The sequence below is a fragment of the Sinocyclocheilus anshuiensis genome, unplaced genomic scaffold (assembly GCF_001515605.1).
Source record: "Sinocyclocheilus anshuiensis isolate Anshui unplaced genomic scaffold, SAMN03320099.WGS_v1.1 scaffold846, whole genome shotgun sequence".
NCBI lineage: Eukaryota > Metazoa > Chordata > Actinopteri > Cypriniformes > Cyprinidae > Sinocyclocheilus > Sinocyclocheilus anshuiensis.
The window spans coordinates 326,585-335,205 of NW_015540906.1; the positions used below are offsets into that span (position 1 = coordinate 326,585).

The 8,621-nt window shown below is 39.4% G+C and overlaps 1 protein-coding gene across 2 annotated transcripts in view; it reads right to left on the reverse strand.

Annotated features, from left to right (window-relative positions):
* LOC107689138 (neuroligin-3-like) overlaps window positions 1–7,129 on the reverse strand; it is a 183,917-nt gene extending 176,788 nt beyond the window's left edge. For both annotated transcript variants that reach the window (XM_016487047.1, XM_016487046.1), the window contains exon 1: window positions 6,883–7,129. The gene's annotated coding sequence lies outside the window, so the exon portion shown is untranslated. The remainder of the gene's footprint in view (window positions 1–6,882) is intronic.
* Window positions 7,130–8,621: the final 1,492 nt, after the last annotated feature.

An 8,621-nucleotide genomic window follows, 5' to 3' on the forward strand; every position in this document is an offset into this window, starting at 1 on the left:
TGAGACAGCATTACACAAGAAGGTTCTCGCAAATGCCACCTATACTTCCCGCTCGATGCCTCAGCAAGACGGGATATCCTGGAGCCCGGACATCCAGGAATTTTTTGCAGTGTCGTGCTGGGGGCCTGATGATCAAGAAGGCTCCCGCAGAAGTGTCTGACCTGGCCGCATGGTCCAGGAAGCATGAAGCCGGAACCAGTGCTATCATACCGGCTGGACACAATATCGACGAGTGAGGTAACACTGCAAGTCGAGCACCTGGTTTCTGAATCCAGCAAAGGGGTGCTCACAGAGGACCTACCTTAAAAAGGACAGAAACACACAGGTCCCGGAAAACGCTGCAAAGAAATCTCACAGAAGGATTATACACACATAACCACCAGCACATTAAATACATATATATACATATGTATATATATAGAATGGATCATACTCACCCACCATGGTTCCCGCGCCGGAGCCCCGTTCAAGAGGCGACTCAAAGAAGCCTCTAGTCCAGACCATCAGCAAGGTGGTCACTATGAAACGAGTAGATACTCAAGTATCACTCTGATCCGGACGAAAGCGCTGATGCTTTGTCTGGATCACATCCCTAGGTCTTGCCTACCTCCCTTTGACCCGCGATTCCTTCCAACCCTACCCGCAGGCGGGGGAGGAGCGTGAGCCGTGACAATAGCCTTCTGTGGCCGTCTCTGATCCCCAGACCAAGACGGACCAGGACCCCTATGCTGTTCGGGCTTAGACCTGGACCATCGTGAAATCAAGGACTGAAGGCCGCTGAGCGCGTCTTTGCCTCCCTGAACTACTCGACCACCGTCTCAACAGAGGTAACCAAAAATATTCGGAAGGCGAAACCGCCGCATCGAGAAGAAAGCCCCTCTCTTCCATCCCGATATCTGCCAGGTTCACCCACAGATGTCTCTCAATACCTACTATAGCTGCCATGCTTAGTAGCACAGAGAGTGAGATCTGTGGTGCGGCGAAACTCAGCTACCTCATCAGGCCTTTATCCAGGTCTTCCAGCAGGTCAGCCTAATATGCCTTGAGCACCGCATCGTGCGCAATGAAGCAACAGCCTGACCTGCTGCTGCGTATGCCCTGCCATCTAAGCGAGATGGCAAGGAGGGAGTTTTAAGAGATGACGTCTCACCCATAGAAAGATAATTAGCCAGTCGTCTTTTTTACAGGGGCATCCTCTCATAGTCGTTTCTTTCCTGAAAATGCTAGTTTATGTTGTCATCCTATTTCAATTGTGAGACATCAGAGTTGTCTTTCCTCTGCATCTCCTGATGTTCACTAATTTGTCTTGGATTGGATTATCAGTCATTAACATTTTAAATGGCATTTTAAGATTTCTGACCATTATTATTAAAAAGACAGGCCATGTATTTCTATCCTATGTCTGGATTCTTTTTTTTTTACCCTGTAACTTCACGCATTTGATGCACCTTGCAACCTGCGATCATGTCAGTCGTACGAACAAAAGCAGAAGCCTCAGATTTGTATAACATTACAAAATAGCTGATGCAAGGTCATTTGTCCAACCCTTTGGTAAACAGAACAGAAATAAGGAGCCTGGAATAAAAGCGTCCTTGTCCTTTTGGGAAGTGCAGTGCTTTAGTCTGCTTTATGAGAGTATAAGAGATCTTTTGAGACAAGGTCAAAGGAATGCTGGCCGAGAACATTTAGATTCCATTCCTGTTGCTTTTTAGTGGCATCTCACTTGCCAAGAGACTGATATGAAGTGGATATGTAGGCTTATCTTTTCAACAGGATTTTCCCTTTTAGCCTTTAAACAAATCTGTTTTCACACACCCCTAGTTACTAGTTTATTCGAAAAGATTTGAATTACTTCACCAATATTTTTTGTTACCACCGACAAATGTGTAAAGCTCCTCTAAAAACGCTTTTCACTGAAGTAAGCCTGGAGAGACCTGTCTGATTGACAGAAAATCTCAGCGGTTTTGTAGAGGACACAAGGAGACATTTTGAAAGACATGCGTGCGAGATACTGCTCAACATTAAATCTTTGAAATGGCTATTAAGCATGCGCATGTGTGTGTGTGTGTGTGTGTGTGTGCTTTATACAAACGCATTCACATGCCAGTTAAAGCACAAAGACAAACATTGTGTTGTACCTAGTGCACACCAGCAGTCTTTTCAAAGAGCAATGCTCACATCCTGCAGCCTGCCATTAAATTCAGCTCTGAATAAAAGCAAAAGGAATATGGAAGTTGAAATGATCTGTAAAATCAAGCCTATTATCTCCTTCTGCTATTTACGCTGATGTGTATGTATCATTGCTGAGCTCGTGTTATCCATTTTAAAATAGTTTAAAAGTATTGTATTTGAGTAGGATCGTAGAGAAGTGGTAACACTTGAATAAACTTAACTAAAATAGGTTTGGCTAGAGAAATCAATGTATCAATATTTCGAAGACACAATTTTTAAACACCTCTGTGGTGAAGATGATCCATAACTCCATGCCTGACTTGTGTGTGTGTGTGTGTGCGCAACATATTTAATGCAAAAAGTCAAAAACATAAATATCACTGAAATGAAAATATAACAAATTAAATATAACCAATTCTTGAAATGTAAAATGTTTTAAATTGTAAAACTGTATCTTGATAGTAGTTGTTGCACACATTTGTTTATAATAAACTCATATAAGTTATACTCTTCTTTACAAAGTATGCACCTCCATAAGGTGTGCATTTGCTTTAAAATTATTTGTTGCACTGCAATGATTATTAAAAATTAATAATAATAATAAGTTATCATTTATAACTGTATATATTTTTGGAATAGTACATCATTGACAATAATGAAAATTAAGTTAATATGTAAAATATCAAACACAATATAGTAATTTAGCAGGCAAATGGGTTTTAACTGTCATGAAAATAAACATGAAAATTACAATGCAAAAAAAAAAAAGTAATTAAATCTCAATGGCCCTAGCAATAGGCTTCATTTTCTTTTATGAAAAATATAATGTCATATTTGCTTTTCCTTTTGATATTTGAGTAAAATGTAATATTTTCACAATTCACTCATGCAGCTATCAAATGTAAACCCTGTCTGGAATGTAAAAAGCTGCATGAGTGTTTTCTCATCCCTGAAAAGACACTTCAAGATATTCATTGAGTTCAGATTCAGCAGATAAACTGACGCAGAAAAGCACATCAGTCATCAGTCACTTCTCTAGCAGGTTCTGCAGTATTTTGCGTTCAGACACTTTACGCTGAAACACAGAGACAGATGAATTACTGTCTTCTGAGCGACCTTCATCTGAGTGATGGCAATAGTCCAGTGTTTTTCAACCGTGGAGGTCAATAAAGGTGACTCGGAGAACAGATCACCTGATTTGGTCTAACAGTGAAAGACTACGGCGGCGGGAATTGATGCTGTGGGGCTTTTCTTGTTTTCTGACTTTCCAGTTCTGTTTTCATTCATGACATCAAAGTGTTCCCATCATTCAGTGTATGTGAAATTGTAGTAACAATGAAAACAGGAAAACCCAGCTAGCAGCTAGCAATGATTTGTTGCAGCATATATTCAAGATTTCTTGACTTGATGCTGCTACATGAAACTGTGGGAAAGTTGGCTGAGAGTGCACTCTTAAAAATAAAGATGCTATAAAAGGTTCTTCAGAGTGATGCCATAGAAGAACCATTTTTGGTTCCACAAAGAACCATTCAGTCAAAGGTTCTTTAAAGAACCATCTCTTTCTTACCTTTTTATTTACCTTCTTTCACCACAAAGAACCTTTTGTGAAACAAAGGTTCTTCAGATGTTAAAGGTTCTTTATGGAACTATTTAGACAAAAAGGTTCTTCTATGGCATCGTGAAGCACCTTTCTTTTTAAGAGTGTGATTCTGCCAAATAAGACATTTTCCTGGATCTTTTGACAATATTCAAATCCTAATAACCTTAACCCAAAGAGTAGATCCAGGAACATGCCCTATTTGACAAAACCATAGTAAACAGCAATAAAGCTATTTTATTTCCCAATAAATAAGAAAAATCTAAATATCTTCAAAATAGGAGACATTCATTTGAAAAGCCACACTGTATAAGATATTTAGACTTGATTTAGAAAATATGTCATATTTATACAATTGTCTTTCCCTTAATGGCATTTTTTTTTCTAGAACAAATTTGAAGTTAAAGGGGTCATAGGATGCCCATTTTCCACAAGTTGATATGATTCTCTGGGGTCTTAATGAAAAGTCTGTAACATAGTTTGGTTAAAATTTCTCAATGGTAGTGTAAAAACCACCTTTTTTACCCTGTCAAAAACAGCTCTTTTCAGATCAAGCCGTTTTTGTAGCATTTTCCTTTAAATGTTAATGAGCTCTGCTGGCCCCGCCCCTCTCTTCCCAGCTGCTCTCAGAGAGACGCATTCATTGTGTAACTTGCTAATTAGCACATTATTAGGAAAGGCGATTTGCAAAGATTCATTACAAAACATTATACTCACTTCTTCTGTGGGTGAAGCTGGATCATGAATGATTCGCGCGAACATAGATGCATTTATGTAGATTGGGGGCGCATTCCCTTCAGAAACAAACATAATCCACTGCGTCAGATGTCGGGAGTAAAATGATGACTGCTATGTTCATTATTACATCCAACAACAGAACACCTCAATCGCTTAGGAAGGACAATTTACCAGCAGGCTAAAAACGTAATTCAAGATATTCCCTGAAAACAAGTCTTAATATATTATACATGTTTGCTTCTCTTGTGCATTTCTCTTGTTTGGATAGTTTTATCTAGAAACAAAAATACTTTTTACAAATGGTTATTTATTTATTTGTGTTTTTATTTATTTATTTGTAATTTTTATTTGTTTATTATTATTATTATTATTATTATTATTATTGCATTGTAAGAATAAATGTGCAGGCTATTCATGTACTGTAAATGTTGGTTGGTACATACATTTTTAAAAGATAATGAATAACCATGAATAGGAATGCTTACCAAGAAATAACACCGACATGAAAATACACTAGAGCTGCAAGTAGAAATAAATTGCTACAGTTGTTCTGGATGTATCTGCTCTGTATGAAAAAGACCAGCCTGGTTCTAACAACTTGTTCCTTTAACTTAAAAGCAGACATCAGAAAGATGCAAAGAGCTCTGAACTTGGATGTGTCATTCAGAATGTATTTAAGTCAGCGGCTACTTCAAAAATACCAGCGTACGAGGCCAAAATACAAATAAAGACATTGGGAGAGAGAGGAAACTCAAAAGCAGGACCGTGCATAATCCTTCAAGACACTAAATGCCAGAGCACATAAATAGGTTCCCTCTGTAAAAACACAAGATAAAGCAGCGTGAATGGCAGGGCTACGGAATTAGGCTTTCTTTGAGATAGCATCCACTTGGACCAATCACAATCACTTATGTTGCAGTATGTTTTCTCACAACGAAATAAGCCTAACCCTAACCCTACTCTAACCCTCCTCGAAGTGAGAGCTGAAATATGCTCTTCAATGATTGAGAATGGCAACAGCAATCCCTTTTAATATGTTGCCTTTACGGACAATTGCTTATTCACCAAATCACCATGACAACTCCGAGGCACATCTCTCTCTCTCTCTCTCTCTCTCTCTCTCTCTTCTCTCTCTCTCTCTTTCTCTCTCTCTGCAATTCAGTGCAAAACGTCTCCCAAGTCTTTTAAACTACAGTTTGACAGTCTGGTCCTTGAAATTAAAACTGCAAAGCCAATCGAGACTGTCTTAAACAAAAATATGAGCAGGCCTGACACCAGCCAGGTTAACATGTCATTATATAAAGTTGCTGTATTTTTGTTCGCGTGAAACAAGCAAATATCAAGATTATCTGTTGAATGTATGTAACTACCATTAAAGGGTAAGCAGTTTCAATTCAGAACTATTTCAAACATTTCTCAAATTCTTTCATAAATTTTCATGCATGCAGTTTTTATAAGCTTGTATTAGAGACTACATGGCATATTTGCACTTTAAAAAAAATGTAGCCTTTTTGTCACAGAGCAGGGCCATTTAGAATGTTTAATTACATTACAAAAAGAAAATGATGAAATCAGACTCAATATATACATTATACAAATATATGTGAATTTTATGAAATATGTTTTAAAAAATGCTTTTTTTCCTGTACATATGCACATATCGCATGGAACACTTCTAAAAACCCACGATTTGAACATTATTATTATTATTTGATAAATTGCACATCATTGTGAAATTCATTGCAATTGAATAATTGCACATTATAGTAGTCTCATAATCTGAAGACATCTTCAATAAAAACATAAATCCAATCATCAGCTCGTAATGGAATCCAAGCGTAACATAAACGCAACATGGAAGACGCTTAAAATGACACGCGATCTGTTCGCGACGCGACGCGACAGAACTACCCAGATCGACGAAACTGTGCAGACTGCTAGAGGTTGCGGCTGGGATCCTGACGTCGCGAAGACTTTTTATATGCGAGCGACGCGACGCTACTAGAAAGCTCCACCGCGCTGCCTCCTCTGCGCGCTTTTACTGGGGGCGTTCTGGAATTGTCGCGTCGCGACGCTCGCTTGCAGTGCAGATGGGGTGTAACAAGTGCAAGAGATCCTCATCCTCATCTCCTGTTACTTTTACCGGCATCGCAGCACTTCACCAAGCCCGCTTCACCTCTCCTTCATCTAACTGCGCATCTCCTCGCCACAGACGCAAGGAACACTGAAGTTCACCCGATTGTTAAGTGGCGATCCTGACAGAAGAGATCTCGGGATAAGAAGACATAGCGGTGCGCACCGCCTTCTACAGTCTGTTCGTTTGGTGACTAATAAGTTCTCCTCACCAACACGCATTATCCTCATGAACAACTCACCTGCTTTGGTGAAACATCAAATCCCCCATTCCTGGTATTCCTGTTCCCTAAAAATGCGTGCGCATTAGTGGTAATCCGTGGCAGTTGTGTTAAGATTTCCTCCCAGCGCTCTTCATGCAATTCGTGTGACCTTTTCCAGCGAAAGCATCCTTCATCCTTTACACTCCAGTCACATTCTCGTGTTTTTCCCGATGCTCTGGTCCTGCGTGTTCGCGAGCTCCACACGAGCTTCACGAGTGCGCGCTGCTCGGACACGCCAGCACAGGCGCGCGGGTTACTAGGAAACCCAAAAGCGCGCACACATGCAGGAGAGAGGGGGTGTGAGTACCAGTGCTTTCCAGGACATCTACAGAGAGCCTTTTGCTATTGAATTATGTGAATTGCATTTCCTCAATATAAAAAAGAACAGAATAGCAAAATAACACAACTACTAAAGCAATCTCATTGGGACTAAATTATGTGTGTTTTGTAGGGGAGCCTGGGGCTACATGTAACATTTTGAACTTTAGGATTTTTTTTTCCTCCGAGTAGATTTATTTTGAAAGATAATTTCTATACAGACCTTGTAGTTACTATAGCGGGGCATGTTGTCACAACCAGGGCCGTCCTTAGCTGACGCGAAGCCCGGTGCGAGGTACAGAGCGGGGCCCCCCTCGGTCCATTCGCCATTGCGTCCCGGGGGGGTTCAGTAATCTAAGTATAATATCTATCTATCTATCTATCTATCTATCCATCCATCCATCCATCCATCTATACTTGTATTTTTGTGAGTGAGCCAAAAAATCTTCGTTTTGGAGAAATTGAGAAATTTGAGAAATTGACATGTAAAACAAATGTGACAACTTCCCCTGACTTTTTTTTTTAATGACGATTAAACTCATTTTCCCTCTAATGTGTTTGTTATTTTACATATTAATTAGTTTAACTCTTGTCAATGATGTGCTATGCCAAAATATATACTGTAATAAAGTACAATTTATTTTATTTAAACATCATAGCAGTGCAACAAATGATTTTAATGGAGCACTAAAGCAAATAAAAGTATAGCTGAATATTCAAGTTTATTATAAAAAATTTGTGCAGGAAACACACTGTGACAAATCATTTCAATTTAAGTCATTTTACATTAAATCTATCAGTTCTATCAATTTATTTTGGTTATATTTTCATTTCAATTATATTTATACTGTTGGCTTTTTGCATGAAATCTGTTGCACACACACACACACACACACACGCACGCACGCACGCACGCACACACACATGCACGCACACACACACACACACACACACAAAGTTTGAACAAAAGACCTCCTATTAATAGATCTTATGACAACTTCCCCATGTAACAGTACCATTTACACTGCAGAAATAAGTCCATTATAAATGTATACAAGGTGTTTTTTTTTACCTGATATGTATTCAAGAGAGTGCAGTTACATCCAGATCACTCCATTTCACTCCCGTTCTATGATTGCTGCAGTGTAAATGCTCGCTTTTTTCAATTTGCATATTTATTGTTTATAAATCTGGTGGGAACGTCCCAGAATTCTCATTGCTCAGTTTATTCACGAACAAAGGCAAATTCTGCCTCGCGCGGCCCTTTGAGACGGTTGATTGGTGGGATGCAGCCAGGTGATCAGCGTTAGAATTCCGAGCAGTCGGTGACTGGGCAACCGGAGCGCCGAGATTAAAGTCATTTGGATCTGAATGGCTGCTATACTTTCCCGGATAAAACA